Source organism: Phocoena sinus, chromosome 4 (genome assembly GCF_008692025.1).
Source record: "Phocoena sinus isolate mPhoSin1 chromosome 4, mPhoSin1.pri, whole genome shotgun sequence".
Lineage (NCBI taxonomy): Eukaryota > Metazoa > Chordata > Mammalia > Artiodactyla > Phocoenidae > Phocoena > Phocoena sinus.
Window position 1 is genome coordinate 83613175 of NC_045766.1, and position 26550 is coordinate 83639724.

At 35.3% G+C, this 26550-nt stretch overlaps 1 protein-coding gene across 4 annotated transcripts in view; it reads left to right on the forward strand.

Annotated features, from left to right (window-relative positions):
* Window positions 1-26550, forward strand: part of ZBTB20 (zinc finger and BTB domain containing 20) — an 806470-nt gene that overhangs the window by 244104 nt on the left and 535816 nt on the right. For all 4 annotated transcript variants that reach the window (XM_032629540.1, XM_032629557.1, XM_032629541.1 and 1 more), the window contains one exon: window positions 7600-7645. The gene's annotated coding sequence lies outside the window, so the exon portion shown is untranslated. The remainder of the gene's footprint in view (window positions 1-7599; window positions 7646-26550) is intronic.

Genomic DNA, 26550 nt, shown 5'->3' on the forward strand with positions numbered 1-26550 from the left:
TACCTTACCACAGTAAATAATAAAGTTCATGGCTATATTTACACAGGCTGAGTTTCCAGTATGTGAATTCAAGTGAAGAATGTTAAATCTCTAATATGTGTTTAATGTACATTTCAGTTGATTTTTCTCCTAACTATAATGGTAGCAATTATTTTATATGTGGGGAAGGCTGTGTCACCTAAGAAAAAGCTAATAGATTTTTTGGGCAATTTTTCTATCATGTTAAAATGTCTTTCCATTTCTAAGTACTGTTATGTTCTTGCTGCTCTGTCTTTTGCTTTTTTTACTTATTGTCCCTCACTTATTGTCCCTCACATCTACTTACCTTTTTTTTTTTGCCTTTGAATCCTTTTTCTTTCATTTTTCTCTACCCAAAATGTCTGCTCCTGGGCTTTTAGTCAAATCATATCTCTATTTTGCTGCAGACACTGGCTGGCCAACACAAAAGAACTAATTTGTAATAAGCCCCTTCTCCTAAATACCATGAATTATACTAGTAGTTGCTTTCATATATACAATCTCATTCAGTCACCATTAAAAACTCTGCATGCTAGATAAAAGGCCCCCATTTTAAATAAGATGAAACTGAGTATTTAGGGAGATTATGTAAGTTCCCCTAGGATACACAGTGAGTAAGCTGGAATTCAAACCCTAAACTTCTAGTTGGAAATGGTTCCATTGCTTCGTCTAGACGTTGTGCCCACAGCCTACCTAGTATTGCTTTTGAAGTTTTCCGGACTTGCCATTGATTGAACAGAATTTATAATAAAACAGTACGTACAGCATCAAGTCTTCCATGTAACAGATAGACTTGGAATGTAGAGCAAATAACAGTAGGGGTAGCTGTTACCTATCTAATTTTACAGTCTCTTTTGATTGAAAACTGCTGCTCTGAACCTCATATTTACACATCTGACCAATACTTATTGAGTGTTTATTGTGTGTCAGGCACTAAACCAGACCCTGGATATAGAGTGCTGAACAAAATAATGTGGCCTCTATGGAATGTACAGCCTAGTGAGGGAGCGAGAGAATAAACAAATAAACCAATAACCACATGGATAATTCAAACTGTAATGAATTCCACAAAAGAATAAAATAATGGTTGAATCTGTCTCAGGAACAGTAGTCAGATCCAACCTCTCAGAGACTTAGAAGAACCACACAATTTGTTAGGAACTGCAGAACTCTTTAAGGGAACTCTGTGTCTCAACTTCTACCGTACCAGGTGTCTGCTAAAGGGTGAGATTTGGGTGACTCCTATCCACCCTGGGGCCAAACCATCCAGGCTTTCTAATCTGTTGTTAACATTTGAGACTCAGATTCTGATCATCTAATTTTGTACTGATTAAGAGGACAAGTAAGAGGGAAAAGTAAAAGAAAAGAGGTTGGAAGATTAGTCCTTTAAAGATTGAAAAATAATTTGTTTAGGAATGCAAGTCTTTAATTTTTCACTGTGAATTTTCTTAATCATTAGGAATAGGTGATAACACAACTCATTCAACATTCCTTTACCCAATATTTAACCCATACCTACTATTAATCCATTAGGTACTGTACTAGGGACTAATGACATAATGGTGAATAAGACAAAACCTCTGTTCCTATGTTTACAGTCTTATGTGAAAGACAAATACAATGCAGTGTGATGATTATTATGACAAGATTAAGCACAGGACATCAGATTCTGGAGGAGGTAATATTTAAATTAAGACCTCAAGAATGTGTACAAGCTAGTCAGTAGAATTTTCACATTCATAAGAATAAATCCTTTCCATAGTCGTAGCTTCAGGTTGTGAATATTTTGAAAATATTATTCTTGACATTTATCTAAATTCCAGTTTAGTTAATTTTCTTTACTAGATCCTAAACTTTAAGGTAAGAAGTTAAGTTTTTAAAAATCATCTATTGGGGCTTCCCTAGTGGCGCAGTGGTTAAGAATCCGCCTGCCAATGCAGGGGACACGGGTTCAAGCCCTGGGCGGGGAAGATCCCACATGCCGCGGAGCAACTAGGCCCGTGAGCCACAACTACTGAGCTTGCGCGTCTGGAGCCTGTGCTCCGCAACAAGAGAGGCCGCAATAGTGAGAGGCCCGCGCACCGCGATGAAGAGTGGCCCCCGCTCGCCGCAACTAGAGAAAGCCCTCGCACAGAAACAAAGACCCAGCACAGCCATAAATAAATAAATAAATAAATAAAAATAATCTATTAAAAAACTATTTTCTCTTTAATACGCTCTGAAGTGTGACTTATAAGATAGAGTTATTAACATTTAGTGTATTGTGGGTCAGGTTTCTACTGGAGAGTTCAAATTCATCATGTTTATACATAAAATTTGATATTAAATTGTTTCATTTTAAATGGTAGCCAATAGTCATAGAAATTTTAAATATAGAATTATTTTATAAGCTTAGCTTTTCATACATTCTGTAGCTTTATTAGAGCTGGTCTAACCTAAGGTCTAGACAGAACAACTGTGCCCTTGGTTTAACGGGTGTTTATCATATGATTTCCTTTTTCTTCCTTATTGCCCTTTATCTGTTTCCAGTTCACAGGGTTGATAAATAGATAACTGTTGCCTCTCTTTCTTCCTGTTTCTGATAGGGCTAACTCTAACTCTGTAACTTACAAAAATAAGCATAACTAACAAGTTTTTCAAGCCTACTTTTAAAATTATAATTTCTCTTAATCTTCATAGACTTTCTGTTCAGATAAACTCCAGAGGTTAGGGCACCTCAATTTAAAAAAAGTAAATTGTCTTTACTGATCATTAAAATCTATATTTTATAATAATATAATAATGATAGAGCACCCAGATTAGTTGTGTGTCTGGAAGAAGTAAACACATAGTAAATAAAAATATTTTGGATTACATAGTGTCTTTTCTCAAAATAGGTCAAATTTAAAATATAAAGCACTAAATATTCCTAAGAATGCTTACTCAGTCGTGGGGCAAATGTTTTTTAGTCTAAATTTAGATTCAGAGCTCTTTTATGGAGCCATTGCTCCTGCAGACCCAGCCGAGGCCCTTTTCAGTGTCCTAAGTGAATTAGGTATTAGATTTATTAATGCCTCAGGCCCATCCAGTATGAAGGGAAGATAAACGTTTTTGCACTTCACGACATATAGTTGGACCTATTCAGTTCCCACTGGGGAACACAGCTGTGCCAACCTAGAAGTGAAAAGAACTTAAAAACAAAAATCCTCTATAGTATATCTCCATCTGGAATGGTACTGATAGTACCTTCACCCTCATATGACCCAAACAATTCTAGGGATTATATAAACTGCAATGGATTCTAAAGATACCATGTAACAATTCTGAACTTGTGCTGTCCTCCAAATCAAAACAGAAATAAGGTCTAGAACAACATCAGTATGCATTCATTTGTGTATTTCAAGCCCTGAGAGAAAAACCCACTGTGATATTTTTTACTTATATTGCAAACCTTGTGTTATATGTGAGCTCAGGTCATTTGCAGGGTCTCTTTAGAATACATAAAAAAGTGATACTGCTCACATGTGATCATTAAGGAGTCTGCAACACCTGGTCCTGATTCCAGGTGCATAATTATGTTCACTTTTGTCCTTATATTTCCATTTCCTGATTGTTTCAGTTAGGTATAGACAATGATCTTTCATTTTTCATTCAGGAAAATGGGCAGTATTGCTGCACGTATTACTTAGATCCTACTGCCTTACCCTTCAGTAATAGAAATGGTGCTTTAAAATGCAGGTTAGGGTTGCTTATCCTGGCTATTAATATTGTTATAGTGTTTCCTGATTCAGAGCTGCTCTGTGAACATCAGCACATGACTGGCTCTTGGATGAGCTGTGGAATATAGAGTGATATCTTGAGCAAGTTGTCTATCTCCTCACTCCTTCTTTAGCTTAGCTCTTTAGCTTAAAAGTACAGACATCCCCTCTTTTTCTCATACAACTACAACAGTACTAATAGCTTCTGTTCAGCAAAGTTTACTTTATAGCAGGTACTGTGCTAGTTCCTTTACATGCCTATAACATGTAATAGGCACAAACAATCCTATAGGGTAGGTAACATGATTATCATTTTACAGACAGGGAAAATGTAACTCGCTCAAGATCACACAATTGAAAAGAGAGATCTAGAACTTGATTCCAGGTTTCTCTGATAGCAAAACCTAATCACTTAACCACCACCCTACCTCATATAACTCCGCTGCTGTCTCCAACCCACAGATCATTGATCACTTCAATAGCTTCTCTTACCACTTGGCACTGCCTCAAACAGGCTGACCCCATTGACTGAACCTCAGAACCATCGTGTGACACTAGCTTCAGAGAGGCAAATGCTGATTATGGTTACAGGCCACAAGGAAACTGAACTGTCATGGAGAGAAACTCTGTGCTGCATTAATTTATCTGCGCAACAAAAATGGTTCACATCCACCACCACCATCACCACCACCACCCCTTTGGTTGTTAGAGATCCCCTCAACACTCGTCTATCCACCCTTACCTTCTTTTCTTTCCCTGGAGGCGGTGTTATAGTAGCGTCTTTGGCAAGGTTAGCAACTAATTCATTTATTTACTTTGGTTGACAATAAATAACTATAACCTGTTAATAATTGTGCATATGTTTATATGGCTTTAGATAATCTGAGACAATCGTATACATCTGGTATCTGAGATTGACTCAGTATTCTTTCATACCTGGTTTCCTATTATATAACTCTATTAATAAACAGTAGACTACATACAGATAAAAAAATACATACTTATAGAAATTTATTAGGGCATTTTATAAGTGATACACATTCACGTACTTAAGAATTTTGTTGAGTGTTAAATATCCGTTTTTGCTCAATAATACAAAAAAAACCCCACCTGATATGTGTTTCCTTAAAGTGCACTAGATCTGTCACAAATGCCTTAAACTGTATGTATTGTGTTTTTATCTTTATGTGAGCTATATGTACATATTTTTTGTTTAGTTTTTTGTTGTTTGTTTTTTAAGACTATTTTTTTAGGTCAGTTTTGGATTCACAGCAAAATTAATAGGAAGGTGTTATGTACATACTTTTCAGCACTTTTTAATTTTTTTTAAATCTTTCTTTTATAATTAAAAAAATTTTTTTTTTTTTGGCTGCGGGTCTTCGTTGCTGCACGTAAGCTTTCTCTACTCACGGCAAGCGGGGGCTACTCTTTGTTGCTGTGCACGGACTTCTCATTGCTGTGGCTTCTCTCGTTGCAGAGCATGGGCTCTAGGCACGCTGGCTTCAGTAGTTGCAGCACACGGGCTCGTAGTTGTGGCATGCGGGCCCTATAGTGCATAGGCTTCAGTAGTTGCAGCGTGCGGGCTCAGTAGTTGTGGCGCATGGGCTTATTTGCTCTGCAGCATGTGGGATCTTCCCAGATCGAACCCATGTCCCCTGCATTGGCAGGCGGATTCTTAACTACTGTGCCACCAGGGAAGTCCAGCACTTTTAAATTGTTAGTTCTGTGAAGGTAAGATGTTTTCTAATTTGTCTTTTAGAATATCATAATGCTGAACAACTTTGAATGCAATAGATGCTCACTATATATACTGTTGACTTATTGAACAAATTAGTTTGTAATAGGTTGAAGAGATTTGTAGTCCTAAATTGTTCTTGCCATCATTTCACTCTGCATAATTAAGGAAGTTTTACTAAGACGATTAAAAATTTGTTATTGAATTACTGGTTTAGATTCTAAAGCAGTGGGATAAAAGAGACCATGGCTATACCCCTATGAGGAACCAGTAAGGATGAGTTTCTCACTGTAGGTATACTTAGTGGATTTTATGTGTGACTTAATTAATTTATTTTACTTACGAAGGTTAGATTTATCACTTACATATGGCACTCTAAAACTTTTTTCCCTTACGCCCCTGACAACTAATATTTTTCTTATTATAAAAGTAATGTTTATCATAGAGATTAACTATACATGAAATTAAAAAGAAAAAATTAAAAGCATGCATAATCTTATTATCCAGATATAATCACTCTTAATATTTTTGTGTGTTCTTTGTTTTTTTTCTCTCAGCTGCACAATTTCATTATGTTCATGCAGCTGGTACTCTATATATTTATAAAACATTATAGTACCACAAGCTACCTTGTGAATTGTTTAAAAATATTTCTTTATATGGATGTGCTATGCTTTATTTATTTTTCTACTGTTGGACATTTAGGTTAGTTTCAGTTTTTTGCTATCATACAAATTACCTTTTTAACATAAATCTCTGTTGGTTTTCAGTTATGTAAGATATATTCCTAGAATTTAAATTACTGAGTAAAGATTCTGAACTTTAAGTTCTTGATCATATTACTCAATAGTTTTCCCGAAAATTTTTAGCAATTCACACTCCTGTCAGAAGTGTATGACGAAGTGTTTCATTGAGTCATCATCAAAATTGATTATTTCTTCTACACACTTTTAAGCAAGTATTATCAACTAGATATAATGACTTTAATATGTTACTATCATCAACTATGTTCAGAAGTATATAAAATAAGTATTTTAGTTTGCTTTCAGAGAGAATTATGAAATATGTTTAGGGTCACAGTAGTTCAGAGGCTACATTTTGCAATACAGTTTCCACTTACATGCAAATATTTTTCGGGTCTAATTGTGAACTGTGCATACTTTGTTTAAGCTGGACTTCTTTATCAATACCTACTTTGTTGGCAGTTATCTCAAAGTGTGTTGCGTTGAGGCATCACATTTAGTGTGGCTTTAGCATTCCCTCTTGTAGTGATCAATATCATTTCTATTTGCTGTTGCAATTTGAAGTTAATGAACATCGAGTTTACTTTTATTTAATTATGCATTTTTGTGGAGCTCTACAAAAGCACCTTTCTTCCACACAAATCCAGACTGAGTGGAGATGAATCTGAGTGGTTTCATTTTATAGAGTAGCAGTCATATTTGTATTAGGAAAGCAATAGTCTTGGAATAATACCAAAGAAAAAAACCATTTTTAAGTGTTTGTCTCATCCTCTAGTGAAAGCATTTTCCTTTCAGAGGCCATGGTACTTGTTTTTTTTTTTTTTTTTTTTTTTTTTTAGATGTTGGGGGTAGGAGTTTATTAATTAATTTATTTTTGCTGGGTTGGGTCTTCGTTTCTGTGCGAGGGCTTTCTTTAGTCGTGGCAAGCGGGGGGCCACTCTTCATCACGGTGCGCAGGCCTCTCACTATCGCGGCCTTTCTTGCTGCGGAGCACAGGCTCCAGACGCGCAGGCTCAGTAGGTGTGGCTCACGGGCCCAGCCGCTCCGCGGCATGCGGGATCCTCCCGGACCGGGGCACGAACCCGCGTCCCCTGCATCGGCAGGCGGACTCTCAACCACTGCGCCACCAGGGAAGCCCATGGTACTTGTTTTTGATCACACTTCTCCGGGATGCTCTGTGTGTATATAGTTTACACATGAATTTAGGGTGAACTGAGATATCCTATGGGGAAAATATAGACATAAAATTACCCAACTATTTAAGAACTGCAGTCTTTTCTACTTCTCTGCAGAATGTCTCAGCATAAATAGTGGCTGCACTTAGAAAATCATTTTTACTTAAAAATATATTTGTTTTACATTTCAGAGTACCTGATAAATTGCAAGTCTGTTTGTGCCCCATAGCTGCACAGGTACGTATATGAATTACCTATAGTTATATTAATCTGTATATTAACTGGCAAGTTATTAAAATTTGGGGTATTAAAATTGCTTACAGATTTCATAATGTGAAAATGTTAATTTTTGAGTACTTACAAATATTGACAGCGTCAAAGGATAGTACATTTTACACATACCTTGCATTTCACTCTATTGTAAGAATCAGATAAACATTTCTAAGATTTGTTGAAGCAGAATAATTTTAATTATAAAGCATTCATCTGGTAGAGAGATTAGAGAGTGTTTTATGGAACAGTACTATTAAAGCAACTACTGACGTGCAGTCAGAGACTATTGCAAAACCACTGTTTTTGACACTGTTGTTTTATTTTCAAACTTTTTGTGCTGCTTTTTATTTTCTGTGGTGGTTGCTTTAGGTAAGGAGTAGTTGCAGATGTCTGCTTCACTGTCTCAAGCACAAGAGTAACAGGAAAAAAATGTTTGCACCTGTTTAAAAATCTCAACTGTGTGGTGTTGTGGTTCCTGGGCAACAGGCAGGAATTCTCAAAAGCTTGGTTGCACCTGCTCAATTGTTGCTTGCAGCTGTGTCATAAGATTGAGAGCACAGAGAAGCTTGTTAGCAGTTTGCTTGTGCTGTTACGTATTTTGTGTACTTCGAGTTTGAAAGATTCTTACTTGATGTAGACTTTGAACTATTACATTGGTTTATTATAAAACTCACTGATTTTAGCTCCCAAATATTTTATCCAAATTCTTCGTTCTCAGTATCAAATATTTTTTTAGCCGCTGATGACTGCCCTAGATAATGTTTATGTTAACTTCTTTAAAGGATACCTGGGGAGAGTAGATCTCTCAGGATAACTGGGTTGATAATAATTTTTGTCCTCATAGAGACACTTTCTGTTTGGCTCAATTTCACTATGTTGGCAACCCCACTATGTGAGGCTGGGTGTAGTTATTGATCCATTTAGCTGAACAGATTTGAAAGCATTTGGCTATTAGTGGACACATGGGGCATATTCAGAAAATTTAAGTGTATATTGTAAGATGATTTCTTGATTTGTGCGTGTGCCTCTGATGCAGTAGGGTGGAAATGAGAGAAAAAAAAGCAACAATTAAATAATGATCTTAGAAAAGGGGCTAAAATCCAGATGCAAATTTTAACGCTAGAATATCATCCTTTAATTCTATCAAATCCTAGGCACCTGATATTTTTCCCTAAGTGTTGCTGTTAATGATGTTAAGTTTCTTTTGGGTAATAGCTCTATATATTTTCTGACAAATATCTATATTTTTAATATAGACAAGCTACTACAGAGTATATCTTATACTAGTTAAGTAAAGTTCTATAAATATAATATAAAAAGTGAGAACTCAGGTCTTCCCTGGTGGTCCAGTGGGTAAGACTAAGCATTCCCAATGCAGGGGGCCCGGGTTCCATTCCTGGTCTGGGAACTAGATCCCGCATGCATGCCACAACTAAAAGATCCCGTGTGCTGCAACTACGACCCGGCACAGACAAAATAAATAAATAAATAAAGTTTTAAAAAGTCGCAACTCAGTAAACAAAGTATTTAATTGAATAATTTATTTGGTAGTACCCAATTCCCAGTATTGAAAACTTAGTCAAATAACCTGCATTATTCTTCCTAAAAATGCTTCAGTAAAAAAATGCTAAAGAGTTTCCATCAGTATTTAGTAACATAAAATCTTAGAGCTTGTGTATCTTCTCCTTTTATTGACCCATTTAAATCTGTTTTTTTTAAACTACCATAATATGAATTTAACTGACCTCTTTGGGAGTAGGAAACATCGGTACTGAGCTAAATATACATTGTCCACAGACTCTTAATACAATGCCTTGTACATAGTAGGTGGTCAATAAATGTTGAATGAATGCATGTATGAATAAAACATGTCTGGAGGGATAAAGAGTCCTAGAAACTTGTTACTTGTTGTATATTGTGGATGGTCCTGATGGACTTCCTTCAATTCTCATACTGCTGATGAGACGGAGATGAGAATACTGATAACTTCTGTCCTTAAAATGCAAATGAATATGTAGGAATTGATCCCCGTCACAATCAAGAGTTGCCATAACACTATTTGCAATGTGCTTTGTATTCATTTTGCTGACTATGAGAAAAGTCTTTTTTTTTTTTACGATAAGAAAGGGAGTGGGTCTTAGAATTTCTTGAGCCCTGGGGACCTGGCCAGTCCCCCCGGGTCTAGAAAATCTTTTTTTTTTTTTCCCACTCTTATTTATTTATTACATTTTTTAACATCTTTATTGGAGTATAATTAGTTTACAATGGTGTGTTAGTTTCTGCTTGGTGCTTTGTGACCACCTAGAGGGGTGGGATAGGGAGGGTGGGAGGGAGATGCAAGAGGGAGGAGATATGGGGATATATATATATGTATGGCTGCTCCACTTTGTTATAAAAAAGAGAAAAGTCTTTATATTATCCCTATTTTATGCACAATGCTGAGGCATTCAATGACTATGTCACTTGTCACCTTGGAAATATTTTCAGTATAGGAATAAATAAATCTCTGTGTTATGTGAGCAGTGCCATGAGTTTCCTGAGCAATCACTTTCTCCCCCAAAACCCCTACCCCCACCCTAATTCTATCTCATTGAACACACAAAAATAAACTGTATGTTAACTTATGGCCTGGTAAGATTAGATCATATTAAAAAATTGGTGTTTTGCTAAACAGAAGTAATGGTCCCTGTGTTTGCTGTATAATGTTTATAATTATGGTTTCTATTATTCACTGAATTCTAACTGTAAATAAGTAGATATGAAGCCAAGCAGAGGTAGAGTCAAAATAGTGTGAGTTACGACCTGCTTTAGATAGGCCTCTCTTAAGTTCCATTTTGTATGGCATGAGGCAGTCACATAACAACGGCAGAGGTAGCAAAGTGAGCCAGTATCTATTGCATCAAAACATCTTGTTTAGATTTCTCAAATTTTAGTACCACTGCTTGATGATATTCATGGGTACTATTAAGCTTGGAAGTATCTTTCCTCTGGGAACAGTTTTTCTTTCACCTTAGTTTACACCGGTGGGTGAGAGGCCAATATCAGGGACATTATTTTTTTTTCCAGAAACTTAGTTTTGTAGAATCAACTATATCCTCTGTTAGACTAACATTAGAAATTAAGAGATGAACCAAGAACATGTATTAGCTAGAATACTAAACCAGATGATAGCAAATGCTTCAGTGACTTGTACTAGAAATTACAGTATGGAATACCCAGGAGGGAGAAATCACCTAGGATTCCTAAGCATAAATGCAGATTTCCCTGTGATTTCAGGGTTAAAGAAATAAAGGAAGAAAATCAATATTTATTGAGAACATAGAATGTCTAGATATAATTTCTTTCTTTCTCCCCTTCTTTTCCTCCCTCCCTTCCTCATTTCCTTCCTTACTTTCCACACAATAATGAATACTACTATTTGCTAGACCCTGAGCTAGGCTAAATAGATAAAGTCTTTGCCCTCAAAGAGCATACAGGCTAGTAAGAAACAAAGATATGTCAGCAGAACTCCTTTTGTCTTCACCACTTATTATTATTATTAGTATGGACCCAGACAAGTTACCTAATTTTTCTGTTCCTTTGTTACTTCTTTGAAAAATTGGAAAAATAATAGTATCTACCTTATGTATTGCTGTGTTGAGTTAAATATAACATAATACACATAAAATTCTTAGTCCAGTGTTTAGCATGTAGCAAGTGCTCAATAAATCTTACTATACTACTATTATTTCTAACACCACCACCACCACTACTACAATTTAGATGCTGAAGAAAGACCCTCTACTTGCCTGAGAGCAGGTACCCTGGTCTGGACATTGTCACATTGATTGTCGTAAAGGTTCTCTCTAGTTACCTCTGCTTCTAGGGATTTAGAAGAAGTCCTAAAAATCACATAGTGTTAGAACTTGAAGGGACCTTAATGATCAACTATTTATTATCTTTGTTTTATCCATGGTGAGAAAATAAGCTCAGAAAAGTTGATGTACTTGTCAGGGTTATACAGTATAGTAGGTGAGAGATGTAACAATTTGAAACCAAAACTTTAGATTCTTGGTCTAGTGTGAGATACCTCATGTAGAAAAATATTAGTGTTAATTTTTTTTCTGCTAGTGATTGGAGAGTTGATTCCTTATCTCCAGGAAGTAAATGGACTATATCAAGTTGTTGGAATACTAACCACAAGACAAGCTATCACTGCACTGAATCTAAAAGACCTTCAGGCTTTCTCATAAAGGGGTTAATTTCATCTAAATTGATTGAAGCCTTTTAGTTTGTGTTTGTGAATAACTGGTTTCTTCTTAAGGAGAATAAACTGAGTCACGTTTAGCAAGACATCTACTACTTAAGTGACTTCAGATGATTTAAAGGAGACTGCGGATACCTTAAATAACTCAGCATCTTAAAAGTTAATGATATGTTAGGGTATCTGGATTCTAAATCTCTTGCCTGACTTTGGACTTAGGAGCTTTGGAGTTCAAATGACCTTCGCTGAATTCCAGTCCCACAGTTCAGTAGCTGTGTGACCTGATCAAGGTTGTCTAACCTTGCTAACACTCGAGTTTTCTTATCTAAAATTTGTTGGTAACAGTGTCTACCTTTTCAACGATAGATATGAAGATTAAAGTCGATTAGGTATACAAAATACTTCATTTAGTGCATAATACACACTAGTATTTCATAAATATTCTTTTCTCTCCCCTTGTTAAAATATAAAAGTTGTTATGATAGGCAGTATAGGAATTTGGAGGAAGTATAAGATTCACCCATTAAGAAAGTTAATTTTGGCAAAGTTATGCCTTTGATGATTGCAGTTGAGTATCTCAATACATCTTGGTTAGAGTCACCATTTCTTTTTTTAAAAAATAAATGTATGTATGTATGTACGTTTGGCTGCGTTGGGTCTTCATCACTGCATGAGGGCTTTCTCTAGTTGTGACGAGCGGGGGCTACTTTTCGTTGCGGTGTGCGGGCTTCTCACTGTGGTGGCTTCTCTTTGTTGTGGAGCACGGGCTCTAGGCGCGCAGGCTTCAGTAGTTGTGGTGCACGGGCTTAGTTGCTCCGTGGCATGTGGGATCTTCCCGGACCAGGGATCAAACCTATGTCCCCTGAATTGGCAGGCAGATTCTTAACCACTGCGCCACCAGGCAAGTCCCAGACTCACCATTTCTAACTGAACATGCTACATGTCTGTAGAAGCTGGGGCTGTTTAAAGAAAAGCTCAAGATGAAGATAATCACATCCACTTAAATGTCTGTTGATTATGGAAGTGTACCTTGCAGTGAAAGGGCTGCTGATACAACTCCCGGGCAACTTCACCCCTCTTTTGAAAGTCAGATACCCTTAAAACTAATCTTGTAAACAATGAAGAACCCATACTTGCTAATTAAACCATGTACTCTTACATGCATCCTTGTGAATTGAAGGTGGTTCTGTTGGCAAGCTTTTCACAATCTAAGCAGCCACAGGTTTAGTGAGCAGAGTTGGCAATGGGTAAATGGCTTTATAAGGCTTTCTTTTTCTCTCAAAAAGGAAATTCGTGTAGTAAAATGTCTTGATAAGAAAAGTGGATTTGTGAATTTGTATATATGATTTTCCCTTATCTCTAATAAAAACTAGATAATCTTAATTGTAATAAACAAGTTTTTTTTTTCCCCTGCCAGGCTTTTTATATTGCAATAGTATCTTCCTAAACAGCAATCAGAAAAGAAATAAGGGAAAAAGCACTAGATAATATATGAAATAGACCATTATTCAGTAGAGTTAATAAAGTTGACTTGCCTAAAGTCAAGTGTACAGTTTTGACTATGATGAGTCAAGGTAAACATTAATGCTTAAGGAAATTTTTATTTAGTTGGGTATTAGTTTGCTAGGGCTGCTGTAACAAAGTATCACAAACTGGGCAGCTTAAACAATAGAAGTTTTCTCACTCTGTAAGCCTGAGATCAAAGTTTTGGCAGAGTTGGTTCTTTCTGAGGGCTGTGAGGGAAAGATCGGTTCTAGGCCTCTCTCCTTGACTTGTAGATGTCCATCTTCTCCCAGTGTCTCTTCACGTTGTCTTCTCTCTATGCATATCTGTCTCTGTGTCTAAATTTCCCTTTTTTATAAGGATATCAGTCATCTTAGAGCCTTCAATTATTATCTCATTTTAACTTGGTTACTTCCTAAAGACCCTATCTGCAAGTAAGGTTACATTTTGAGGTACTGGAGTTAGGACTCTAACATATTTTTTTTTTTGCGGGGGTGGGGCATGATTCAACTCATAACAGTTGGGTTAAAATGGTTAACATTTACTGAGTGACTTTTATATTCCAGAGGGATGTTTATATATATATATATATATGTATATATGTATATATATATATATATAATTATTATTGATCATCCTTACAACAATCTATTAGGTAGATGTTATTTTCCCCATTTTACAGGTGAAAAAAAACTTACACTCAGGAAGAATAAGCAATTTGTCCAAGATTATACAGCCAGTAAATGTTAAACACTAGTATTTGAACCCAGAATTCAGTTCTGCCTTTTTAATGGGTAAGTTTCATAACAACTCAGTCAAAAGCCCCCAAAATACATTGAGCGTTTAAGGTTGTTTTTTTTTTTTTATCATTAGGTCTTGTGCCAAAGGACATTTTGTCCATAAAAAATGGTGCATTATTCTATTGTATAAATGCCCAACATTGACTGCCTACGTCTTCACTCCTGAATTTTTTGCTGACACTTGTCTTTGAAGCCTTAGTGTCTTAGCTCTTCTGCACCTGATGAAGCTTTCGGACAGGATGGATTCTGAACATGAACTGCATGGGTTGATTCTGGCCCCAGTTTGTGTGGATGGCATTGAGAGCAAAGTCATGCTTAGAGTCTGCTTCTCAACACGTGTGTACTCTGCTCTCCTCTTTCTCTCGCTCCTCTCCTTCATCTTTGTTTTCAGTCTTAACAGGTAGTTTATGATTTTTTTTCCTTTTTTACAATCCCTGCCATGAGTTATTCCTTGAAAGGGAGTAAGTGTAAAGAATAATAAAATAAGAAATATCTCTGCTTACGTGAAAGCCAGTGCTGCCATAGGTATTTACTATAAACTGGCCACAGCCTTGTTGTTACTCATTCACACTGAGGAGCAAGGGGCAGTGTGCACGTTATTTTAAGTTTTCTATCTTACCATTGGAACAGTTTGTTCTCACTTTGAAGTTTTAAAGCAGACTTGCTCATGACCCAATTTCACTAATAATTCTCTTAAGTAACCCTTGTACTCATTTATAAGACTTTTTTCCATCCACTGTCTGTCTAGCCTGGTTTAAAATTTTTATATATGTACTTTTAAAAAATTGATTAGCTGGAGAGCTGCCCATTCCTCTGTGCTGTATAATAAGGATTTAAAAACTGCACACTGGATTCTGTATAGTGTAATTAAAACTGACCCACATTTGGACCTGAGTACACCAGGACTTAGCCAAACTTGCCATGAGCTGAGTTCTGGTGGCAGATGGAAACTAATGAGGACACACTCCACTCCAGAATTTCCCAGCTGCTTGGCCCCTTTTTGTACAAACAAGGTTTGGAGCGAAGTCCGGATCCCAAGAGCATGTTCTGTAAATGTGCTTGCTGTACCCAATGATTTGGGAAATGTTATCACAAAATCAGGCTGTTTCTAAGTATCCTTAAGACCTCAGCTACTCTCAGATTTTAGACATGAAAATTCAAAGAGACCTTTTATGCTCTCTCTAACCAATTTTTAATTTTAAAGTGAATTAAAATCACATTTCCCCTCCCTCCCACTCCTGTCTTTTTTCCTGTGCCTGGCGATAGAATGATCACTTTTATCCAAATGTGGAGCTTTGCAGGTGGTTGTCTCAGGATAGACTAGGTCTCCTTGCAACCTACAGATCTCTTCAACTGGTTTGATGTCCTGGGACTATTCAGGCAGATGTAATTGAATCAGTTTGAAGCAGCTGTAGCTGGCATGTGGTCTCTCAGATTGCTAGCACCTGCTTGTTTTTTTTGCAACTCACTAGAGTGAAAGAAGTGCCAAAACCAGCATTGGTCTTGGAGCAGATAAAGCACTTCAAATCCTATATTCCATTCTCCTTCCAGTCTAGCCATATCACCATTGGTGCCTGAATTAATAAAGCCCCTTTTCATGATTATGTCTGAGGTAAACTTTTCCTTCTCATTCTTCTCAGTGTTGAGATCCTGACAGTATTGACCATGCTAGCCCAAAAATATAAGGGAGTATAATGGTGATCAGGTGGCTTTGGGGCTCTCTTATCATTAGACAACTGGGTAGCCTGTGGTTTGCAGAATCATTTAAATGAACGTACCAAATTCATTTGCTGTTCCAGCACAGTCTTATTGGCACAGAGAATGAGCAGTTAATGTATAACAAACTGTGAGCTGTTATGGAATATGATAAATAACATTTGCTTAGCAGGAGGGAATGTAAAATGGAACTATTTCTCTAATGTAACTCTAAACTAATTGACATGGATTTCTTCAACACTTACTAGGTGCAAAAAGATGCAGGCTATTAAAAAAGGGATAAAAATTCTAGGACCTACCAAATATGTAAAACATATTTTAAATATATATATATATATTTATTTATTTATTTATTTAGAATTTTTTTTAAAAGGCTTAAATCCATTTTTTTTTTTGCGGTACGCAGGCCTCTCACTGTTGTGGCCTCTCCCGTTGCAGAGCACGGGCTCCGGACGCGCAGGCTCAGCGGCCATGGCTCACGGGCCCAGCCGCTCCGTGGCATGTGGGATCTTCCTGGACCGGGGCATGAACCCGTGTCCCCTGCATTGGCAGGCAGATTCTCAACCACTGCACCACCAGGGAAGCCCCTTAAATCCATTTTTAAAATGCTTATTTTCTTTATCTTCTGTTTGTTCCATTATTGGAACAACATATAATTTGGCAGGCATATATTTCATTCTTAAATATTACCAATCTACTGATGTTTAATTTGAACCTGAAGATGATAAAGACAACACATTTACCTAAAATTCACAGTTTATATAGTAAAGTTTCTTTAAAAATGGTTTAATGTTGATAATCTTTTGAGATTATTGAGTTTATGAATAATAGTAATAAGAGTGAATTCTAAAAAAAGTCATTTTGTTATCAGCAGATTTTGCAAGGCATGACGGGATGCTATGGACGTAAAAAAACTATGGTCTTTGACTATAAGAATCTTATAGTATACTTGAAGGGACATGATATAAATTAAAGTAAGACACTCTCAGTATTAAATGCATGCTCTAGACCTGGATTTGGTGAAAAATAAATCCTATAAAAGTAAAAATATCAGCCCTCTTGCTGTCAGATGAAGGCTCTAGACCCAATGTCCCCCTACTCCCCTTCATTGCCCATGAAGGACCTCACTAATCCATCATGGTTCTCTCTGCCACTAAACCAGAACTTCATTTAAGAATTCTCCTAAAGATGACATTTTAGCTAACCATTACAAATTGATGGCAGTTGATTTAAGATGAAACCCATTTGTCATCACTGAACAAGTCATTAAGTAAATACTAAAGATATTCAGTGGAAATAAGAGCTCAGTGAGCTGCAAGTAAAACACAGGACTTGAGCTAGGCCTTGAAATAACATGAAACATAGGACTTATTCACAGATTTATTGTGCACTTTGCAGTACTTGGGACACTCACTGTTGTGGCCTCTCCCGTTGCGGAGCACAGGCTCTGGACGCGCAGGCTCAGCAGCCATGGCTCACGGGCCTAGCCTCTCTGTGGCATGTGGGATCCTCCTGGACCGGGACACGAACCCACCTCCCCTGCATTGGCAGGTGGACTCTCAACCACTGTGCCACCAGGGAAGCCCTATTGTGCACTTTGAATAGAACATTATACTTACCTAAAAAGAAACAAGAATTTAAAAAATACTCTATAACCTAGTCATTACTAATACTGTGGAATCATTTGCTTCTCAATAACAATTTTCTTTCATCTGTAACAATGATTTAATATTAATAATTTATAAAGTAACTGTTTTATACTGATTCATTTTAAACATCACATTTTGTTTTATTCATTCATTTATTCAATGCAAAGCATTCTAGCTATTGACATAACTATATTCATTCTCCACTTGATTATGTGAAAACCATAATCATCTATATCTTACTGAACTTATAAAGTCTTGGGAGACCAAAGCCTCCTAAAACAATTCAAATATAAATAGGCTCATCTCTGAGTTGTAAGAACCATTTATTTCTACCTTTAGAATACTTGGTGACTAGAAGGTTGATCAGAAGATCGGCTAACTAATATATATTAACTGCAGAAACAATTTAGTTTACTAATAGTTAGTGATTAGTACACATCTCTTAGGTTAAAAAAAAGAAAAAAATAATAATTGATGTTTGCCATTTCCTAGAAAGGTAATCCCTTCAACAGTTCCTTCTTTGAACATGTAATGTTTAATGATGAATGCTTGTATCATCCTTATGATTTTGAGGGTCTTGAAGGGAATTTATCAAAATAATTTCTAATTTTCTAAGTATGTGCATTCCTGTATTTTTAGGGTAAAAATGTGTGAATAAAGCTTTCATCTCTCAAAATATATTTTCTTTAAAGTATTTTAACTTTTCACATTATTTACTATTCTCATTTTTTGTTAAGAACATCAAAACAGGATTCTACTAAACATCATGTCTTTTTAAGATAAAAACATGTAAATGAGTTACAGTCTTCTGAGTTTTGAAATTTAAGTAAGTATAGATGTATAATGATATGTACAGAAAAAAGTAGGTAAGCTGAAAATTAACTAAAAATGTTGCTTTTATAATGTGTTAGTTTTATGTAGCAAATAGGGTAACTGAGTCCAATATTACTTTAAGAAATGGTTAATTTTGGATATTATGAGATATTTCAAACATATTTCAAACACAATCATGCTGGTCTGATGCCTCAAGCAAAGCAATGTATACTTATTAGAGTCTTTGCCAGTGTCAGAATAGAATATACCCTCTGCTATAAGAAAATTGATTTTCCCCCTGTAAGTTTGTCATTCGATACTATATTTAACTTCCCATTGATCAAAAATAGGTATATTTACTTTCTGCATCCAGTTCTTCAAAAACATAAATAACTTTTCATTTGATGACTGATTTAAATCATGTCCAATTAAGTGATTTCAAGGATACCTTTGCTATTCATCATGTATTATCATAAAATATTAATTAATTATTTATGTCAATATGGTACTTGAGATTTTTAAAAATATAAATCTCATAATTAAAAAAAAATGACTAACATCTGTTTAAGACCAGTTTCTGGCTTTCTTGAAAGTAAGGGATTAGAAGAGGTTATATCACTTTTAGATGGCATCTATTTATGGGATTTAAGAGGGAACAACTCCAAGTAGAAAACAGTTTATCACTTTTAAAGGTTGACTTACTACTACTAGCAAGCATCATTATAACCTCCCACTAAGTTTTCTCATTGGTCTCTCTTTGTCCTTGGATGCTCCTGTCAACTAGGGGCTTCAAGGTCACCATTTACACTTATGAAACTGCTGAACCCTCTTTTACTGTTTTAGACCTGGAAAGCACAGAGAAAGTGTATTAGCTTCCTAGGGCTGCTGTAACAAATTGCTACAAAATGAGTGGCTTTAAACAACAGAAATTTGTCCTCTCACAATTATGAAGGCGAGAAGTCCAAAATCAAGGTACAGCAGGGCCACAATTCCTCTGAAGACTCTAGGTGAGAATTTTTCTTGCCTCTTCCAGTGTTTGGTGGCCCCCCGTGTCCCTTGGCTTTTGTCAGCATAACTTCAAACTCTGCTTCCATCTTCACATGGCCTTCCCTTCTGTGTGTGTCTCCGTTCTCTCCTCTTCTTATAAGAACACCTTATAAATGTCCTTATAATGTGTCCTTATAAGGATTTGGGGCTCACCTTAAATCTAAGATGATTTCATCTCAAGATCTTTAACTAGTTATATCTGCAAAGACCCCATTTCCCAATAATATCAGATTCTTAGGTCCCAGGTAGGTAGACATGAAAATTTGGAGGACATATTCAACATACTATAGAGTGTAACTTAAAGTTTCTGTAGTAAATAACTATGGAAGGCTTATTTACACACTCACACATTAATCCTTTCTCTCCTCTGTAGTTGACAAAGTTTATCTGTTCAGCATTTGTAGAATACTTGCTGCCTTAAAACCTTGGCATTTTTTATGGATGTAGTTGAATTATGAGTCATTTTCTTTCATATTATTAAACTACTGAAACTTCATTTTCATTATAGATGCTGAACTTAAGGCATAGAACAGGTAATCAGCCGGGTTACAGTTACTCCACAGATGCAGTGCAAAATTAAAAACTGACTTTGATATCATACAACTTTTCTGTGAATCCATGTGTGTTGAGATACAAAATGTACTTTTATAGTCCATGATATTTTCAAATAACTTTACTCATGACCTAAGTTATGAGTTACATAATTTTTTCATAATGATCTCCAGATATTATAAGCCAAGTATGCACCTGAAATTTCGTGTCATAGAGTGACAAAAGCATTGTGCTAAATAATAGTTTGTTGAAACCATGTGATAATCTTTATATTTAGCATAGGCAAGGTCTTTATTAGACAGTTATGAATCTGGCTGTATATAAAAATACACCTCCATTAAGTGGTAACTGGAAGTCTTGAGTATCCAGGACCAGACTGAGAAAGCAAGGCTCAGCTCAGAGAAGTTAACTTCTAACTTTATAAAGCCAGTAAGTGGCTGAGACAGAATTTAAGCTCAGCCCTATTCAAGTAAAATACCTGCATTCTTTCTACTTCTCCCAAGTTGATTCCGAAAGTGTTGAAATGTTTTTATGTTGAAAATGTAAGTAAGGAGTATTATTAGGGTAACAGTAAATAGAGGCAGTGGAGAGTAAAGACAGTCCAAAAAGAATTGGAATAGAATTAGCAACATTTGTTGGTACTTTCCACCTCATGATTGTGGGATATTACAAGTGTGTTTTCTTTACGAATACTCAGTAAGCCAACAATTTGAATTTTAAAAATAGATAATTAGTAATTATATGAATTATGACCTATCTTATCTACTGAACAATTCCTATAAGTTGGAGCTTGTCTGGTGCACTTCTGTTCTGGATAATATAATCGTATGCTCATAGGACAGAAGAAATTAGAAATAGGTATTAGATATCCCTGCCAAAAAAAAAAATAAAGATTAAATAGAAATGAAAATTAAATAATCTCTGAAATAGTAATACAGTTAAATGTGAAAATGATTTTGATTTACAAAATTATGATTTGCAACCAAAATATATTAATTGAATTAACCTATTCTGATTTGTCTCGTTCTTGTTGCTATAAGAACCAAAGAGAAGAAATTATCCTTTCGCTAAATTGCAGATTACTCTCTGGTATGGATCACTCTTACACTGTGGTGAAAGTCAGACCTAGTTCCAGACACTGGAGATACAGCAAGTATCTTGCTGTCTCTGAACAGCAAGACTAAGATACTGTAACTCATGGAGTTAACATGTCAGTAGGGTGGTAGTGTGTGTGTATGGGAGGAGACAATAAACAAACTAACAAATACATAAATAAGATATGTTTAGAAAGTGGTGTAGGCTATTCAGAAAGTGCAGCAGAATAAATAGGAATGGCTCAGGAGGGTGGAGAGTGGTCATTGGTGGACTATCTGTGGAAATAATGCTTGAACTAAGAGTGGAAAAATATGAAAATATTTTTGATGAATAATATGAAGGAGCCAGTCAAGGAAAGATTTGGAGTACAAGAAATTTTATCTCTATATTCTTACAGGTTGTGCCCCCAAGGTGTGTGTGTATTAGAGTAGGGAAGTAAGGGGATGCATGTCCTGTCTGTTAGCTATTAACAATGTACAATTAGGAGGTTTGCTTCAAGGGCATCCAGTTGACCCTCCTCTTAATCGTGTTAGTAAACACAGCAAAAATAAGCATTCAGGGATGGATTAAAGAAGCTTAATTATATCTTCCTAAAATTTTACAGACTTCTTATTTTTGAAAGCCAAAGTTAGTTAGGCCACAAAGAGAGGGACTGGATTTATTGTTACTCTTAGCTGCCCTTATCAATTCCATTGCCCACTTTGATGCCAAGGATTGGTAGAGGAGCCACAGGAATTCTTGAACAATCATTTCTCCCTTTGGCAAATCATCTTTTCTAGGAGTAATATCATTCCTTTTCTTCTTTTTCTGTATATCAAGGCTTTAAATGAAAATTGAAGGTCAAACAGAATTTCCTTAGATTTAATTTTTTTTTAATAGTCTCATACGAGGTCAAGATTTAACATAGAACTTTTTAGGCATATGTAGTTATCTTTCCATTTGAATTGAACACAAGAAATCTGTTCTTCTCATCTCTACTTTCATTCTCAAGCGGAAGTTTCTCCAAATACTTCATTCAAAATTAAATTGTTTTCCATAACTAGACAAGGACGTGTGGTGGTAAATTACTGAAACCGATGAGATTTGATTGAATTTTCCCGAGTTTAAATGTCTAATCAACATTGTACTCATGGCATTATTATTTTCCCATTGCTTGCTGCTATAACAGATGACAGTATTACCAGGACTCAGGATGATACCATATGAAAAAAATGCACAAGGAAGTACACACTCTATTGTGAACATTTGAAAAATAGAGCCAAATAACATTTTCAGAAATGGTTTTTAGAAGAAAGCGTTTAAATTTTTTTCTGAGTAGAGAAACTAAAAATCTCTCAATATAATTTTTGCTAGGCTTTACCTGCATTCTTATTTATAAACCAAACTGTGGTATGATTGATAACACAACACTGTTAACAGTTATACCATTGAGTATTACCACAGAAATTCCCATAATTCTGTTCTTATCACAATAACGGAAACCAAAAATGAAGGCAAGAACTACTTTTTTTCTCAGAAACACTACAGTGCACAATTTTCACTATGGAACTTAGGTAACCATACAATTTGTCATCCAACCATGACTGAGATATTTGTCTTTTAAAAACAACTATCCAAGTGTCAAGAATATTAAGCCACAATGGAAGAAGGCCATTATCATACTGAAGCTTCAAATACCACAAATTAAAAAGATACAGAGTACTTTTTATAACTTGTAAGCATACACTATAATGTTATAGAATATCACAAAGTGTTAAAGAGTGTTTGTGATAAAATATATCTGAATTATAAACAAATTTTGACCTTTTGTTCTATTCAAGTTGTATATTTGAGAGCATATATCAAGAATAGGTTCAAGAAAACTCCAGGGCTCATACTAAAAGTTGGCAATGAATTAATTATATAAGAAATATATTTCTGATCAGTCTTGTTTGGCATGTTTCAACACCTGTGCAGAGCTAAACTGTGAAGACCTAGAAGCACTACTTGTACCATGAGTGTAGTATTTAAGATAATGTTTAGTTTTCTCAGCTTATCAAGATTTTCATCATAATACATTGTTTTCTATTGTCATAAAGACATGACTACAGTCTGTCTACAAAGTACCAAATAGAACTTTGTTCACTGTAGTAACTACAGATGCTCAAAATAGATATTTAAATCTCAAACATATTTTTCCACTGTTCTGTATTGGATTATTAAGATCTAAAAGTATAAACTATTAGAACTATAAGAAAATTTGCGTTATCTTTTTAGTATAATTCAATTATTTTACATATGCAGAAATGGAAACATAGTGAAGTTGAATAGGACTAGACAAGTGCGGAGTGAAGAGCTCAGCAATGCAGTACTCTTTACTTCCATTTTCACTATTTTTACTTCACTTTTCACAATCTACCACAATTTTTTTTTGCTATTTTTATTTTTAAAATACATACACATAGTGAAAATTTTTTAAAATAAAATGCTACACAAAGATGTAAAATGAAAAGTACGTTTTTACCAACTTATAGTACTATTACTAGTGATAGACAGTTTCAAGTGTACATGTACAAAAACGTACCTATATACCTACATTTTAAAAATGAGCAGGAATCACACCATTCAAGTTTTCTTTGTATTTCGTTTTCTTTTTAATACTATGTCTTAGAGATTTTACAGAATTTATACTGTAATATATTATGCTATATCATCTTCTTTTTTTTTTAACATCTTTATTGGAGTATAATTGCTCTAAAATGGTGTGTTAGTTTCTGCTTTACAACAAAATGAATCAGTTATATATATACATATGTTCCCATATCTCTTCCCTCTTGCGTCTCCCTCCCTCCCACCCTCCCTATCCCACCCCTCCAGGCGGTCACAAAGCACCGAGCTGATCTCCCTGTGCTATGCGGCTGCTTCCCACTAGCTATCTACCTTACGTTTGGTAGTGTATATATGTCCATGCCTCTCTCTCGCTGTGTCACAGCTTACCCTTCCCCCTCCCCATATCCTCAAGTCCATTCTCCAGTAGGTCTGTGTCTTTATTCCTGTCTTAGCCCTAGGCTCTTCATGACATTTTTTTCCCTTAAATTCCATATATATGTGTTAGCATACGGTATTTGTCTCTCTCTTTCTGACTTACTTCACTCTGTATGACAGACTCTAGGTCTGTCCACCTCATTATAAATAGTTCAATTTCAGTTCTTTTTATGGCTGAGTAATATTCCATTGTATATATGTGCCACATCTTCTTTATCCATTCATCTGATGATGGACACTTAGGTTGTTTCCATCTCTGGGCTATTATAAATAGAGCTGCAATAAACATTTTGGTACATGACTCTTTATGAATTATGGTTTTCTCAGGGTATATGCCCAGTAGTGGGATTGCTGGGTCATATGGTAGTTCTATTTGTAGTTTTCTAAGGAACCTTCATACTGTTCTCCACAGTGGCTGTATCAATTTACATTCCCACCAACAGTGCAAGAGGGTTCCCTTTGCTCCACACCCTCTCCAGAATTTATTGTTTCTAGATTTTATGATGACGGCCATTCTAACTGGTGTGAGATGATATCTCATTGTAGTTTTGATTTGCATTTCTCTAATGATTAGTGATGTTGAGCATTCTTTCATGTGTTTGTTGGCAGTCCATATATCTTCTTTAGAGAAATGTCTATTTAGGTCTTCTGCCCATTTTTGGACTGGGTTGTTTGGTTTTTTGTTATTAAGCTGCATGAGCTGCTTATAAATTTTGGAGATTAATCCTTTGTCAGTTGCTTCATTTGCAAATGTTTTCTCCCATTCTGAGGGTTGTCTTTTGGTCTTGGTTATGGTTTCCTTTGCTGTGCAAAAGCTTTGAAGTTTCATTAGGTCCAATTTGTTTATTTTTGTTTTTATTTCCATTTCTCTAAGAGGTGGGTCAAAAAGGATCTTGCCGTGATTTATGTCCTAGAGTGTCCTGCCTATGTTTTCCTCTAAGAGTTTGATAGTTTTTGGCCTTACATTTAGGTCTTTAATCCATTTTGAGCTTATTTTTGTGTATGGTGTTAGGGAGTGATCTAATTTCATACTTCTACATGTACCTGTGCAGTTTTCCCAGCACCACTTATTAAAGAGGCTGTCCTTTCTCCACTGTACATTCCTGCCTCCTTTATCAAAGATAAGGTATAGCTTCCTAATATTTCCATTTTATGAGTGTAGCAAAATATATTTAACCATGGTCTAATTTATGGACACTTGGTTATTTTTAATTTCTTCCCTCTTCAAAAACTATTACAATAAACAGCCTTCTAAGTGTATCTTGTATTTATTCTAATGTATACATAGTATAATTTCCTATGTACACTTGTATAATTAAAATATTGATAGCTTTTAAAAATCTTCCTTTAAAAACATTGTACTAATACATACTTCTAACAACTGTGTATGAGAATACCTACTTTCTTAAGCATTACCAATACTTGGCTTTAACAAATTTTTTGTTCTAGTTTGAAAAGTGAAAATGATATTTTCAGTGCATTGATTTGCATTTATTTATTTATGAGTTGGACTAAACACCATTTTAAAATTTTGCTATTTGTATTTCTTTTTCCGTGAGTGGCTGTTAAATACTTTCCATTTTTGCTATAGGTTTTTTTTTCTTTTTCATCTTCTATTGATTGATTGATTTGTATAACCTCTTTGTATATGGAAAATAACACTTTTTTGTAATAGGTTTTAAAATATTTCTCAGTTTTTTATTTTGCTTTTTGACTTTCGTTATTTTTTTTATGTAGCTGCATTTATCAATCATTTCCTTTATAATGTAGACTATTCAATACAAATTACCCATATTTTCTTCTAGTACATTTGTGATTTGGTCTTTTTGAATATTTATAGGTTTAATTCAATGAAAATTTATTTTTGTAAGCTATATATATATATTAATTATTAACATATTTTGGGGAAATTTATTAAACAATTTTTATTTTATCACTTGAAAAAACAGACTTTTTTTTTGTCCCTTGAGTTCCTTAGGAAGGCAGAGATCAGCAGTAACGTAAAAAATAACTGGTAGAATGAGGACTGAAATGTCAAAATTGACATATTTTTCTTTATTTATCAGTCACTGATGTCTATTGTTTATGACATAGGAAAATCCCAAGAAACTTTTTTACTTATGAGAATAAATTATTATATTTTGATAATCTAAGCAATGATTAAATCAGTGAAAGCATCATAGGATAAATCAAACCCCTAGCGAGATACCTTTAACAGCAATTTCAGTTCATATGGCAACGTTAATTTTACTTACTTAAGAAAAGCACTTACTTATCAATAAGACCTATAACTGTACAAATAAAATAAAAATGTGAACGTTCTAATTTTAGCAGGACGCAGTAGCCAGGTGATGAAAAGTTCCTTGAAAAGTTCACTTCAAGTCATCATCATTACTAAAAGGCAATTACTCTGTATGGTTTTTCTAA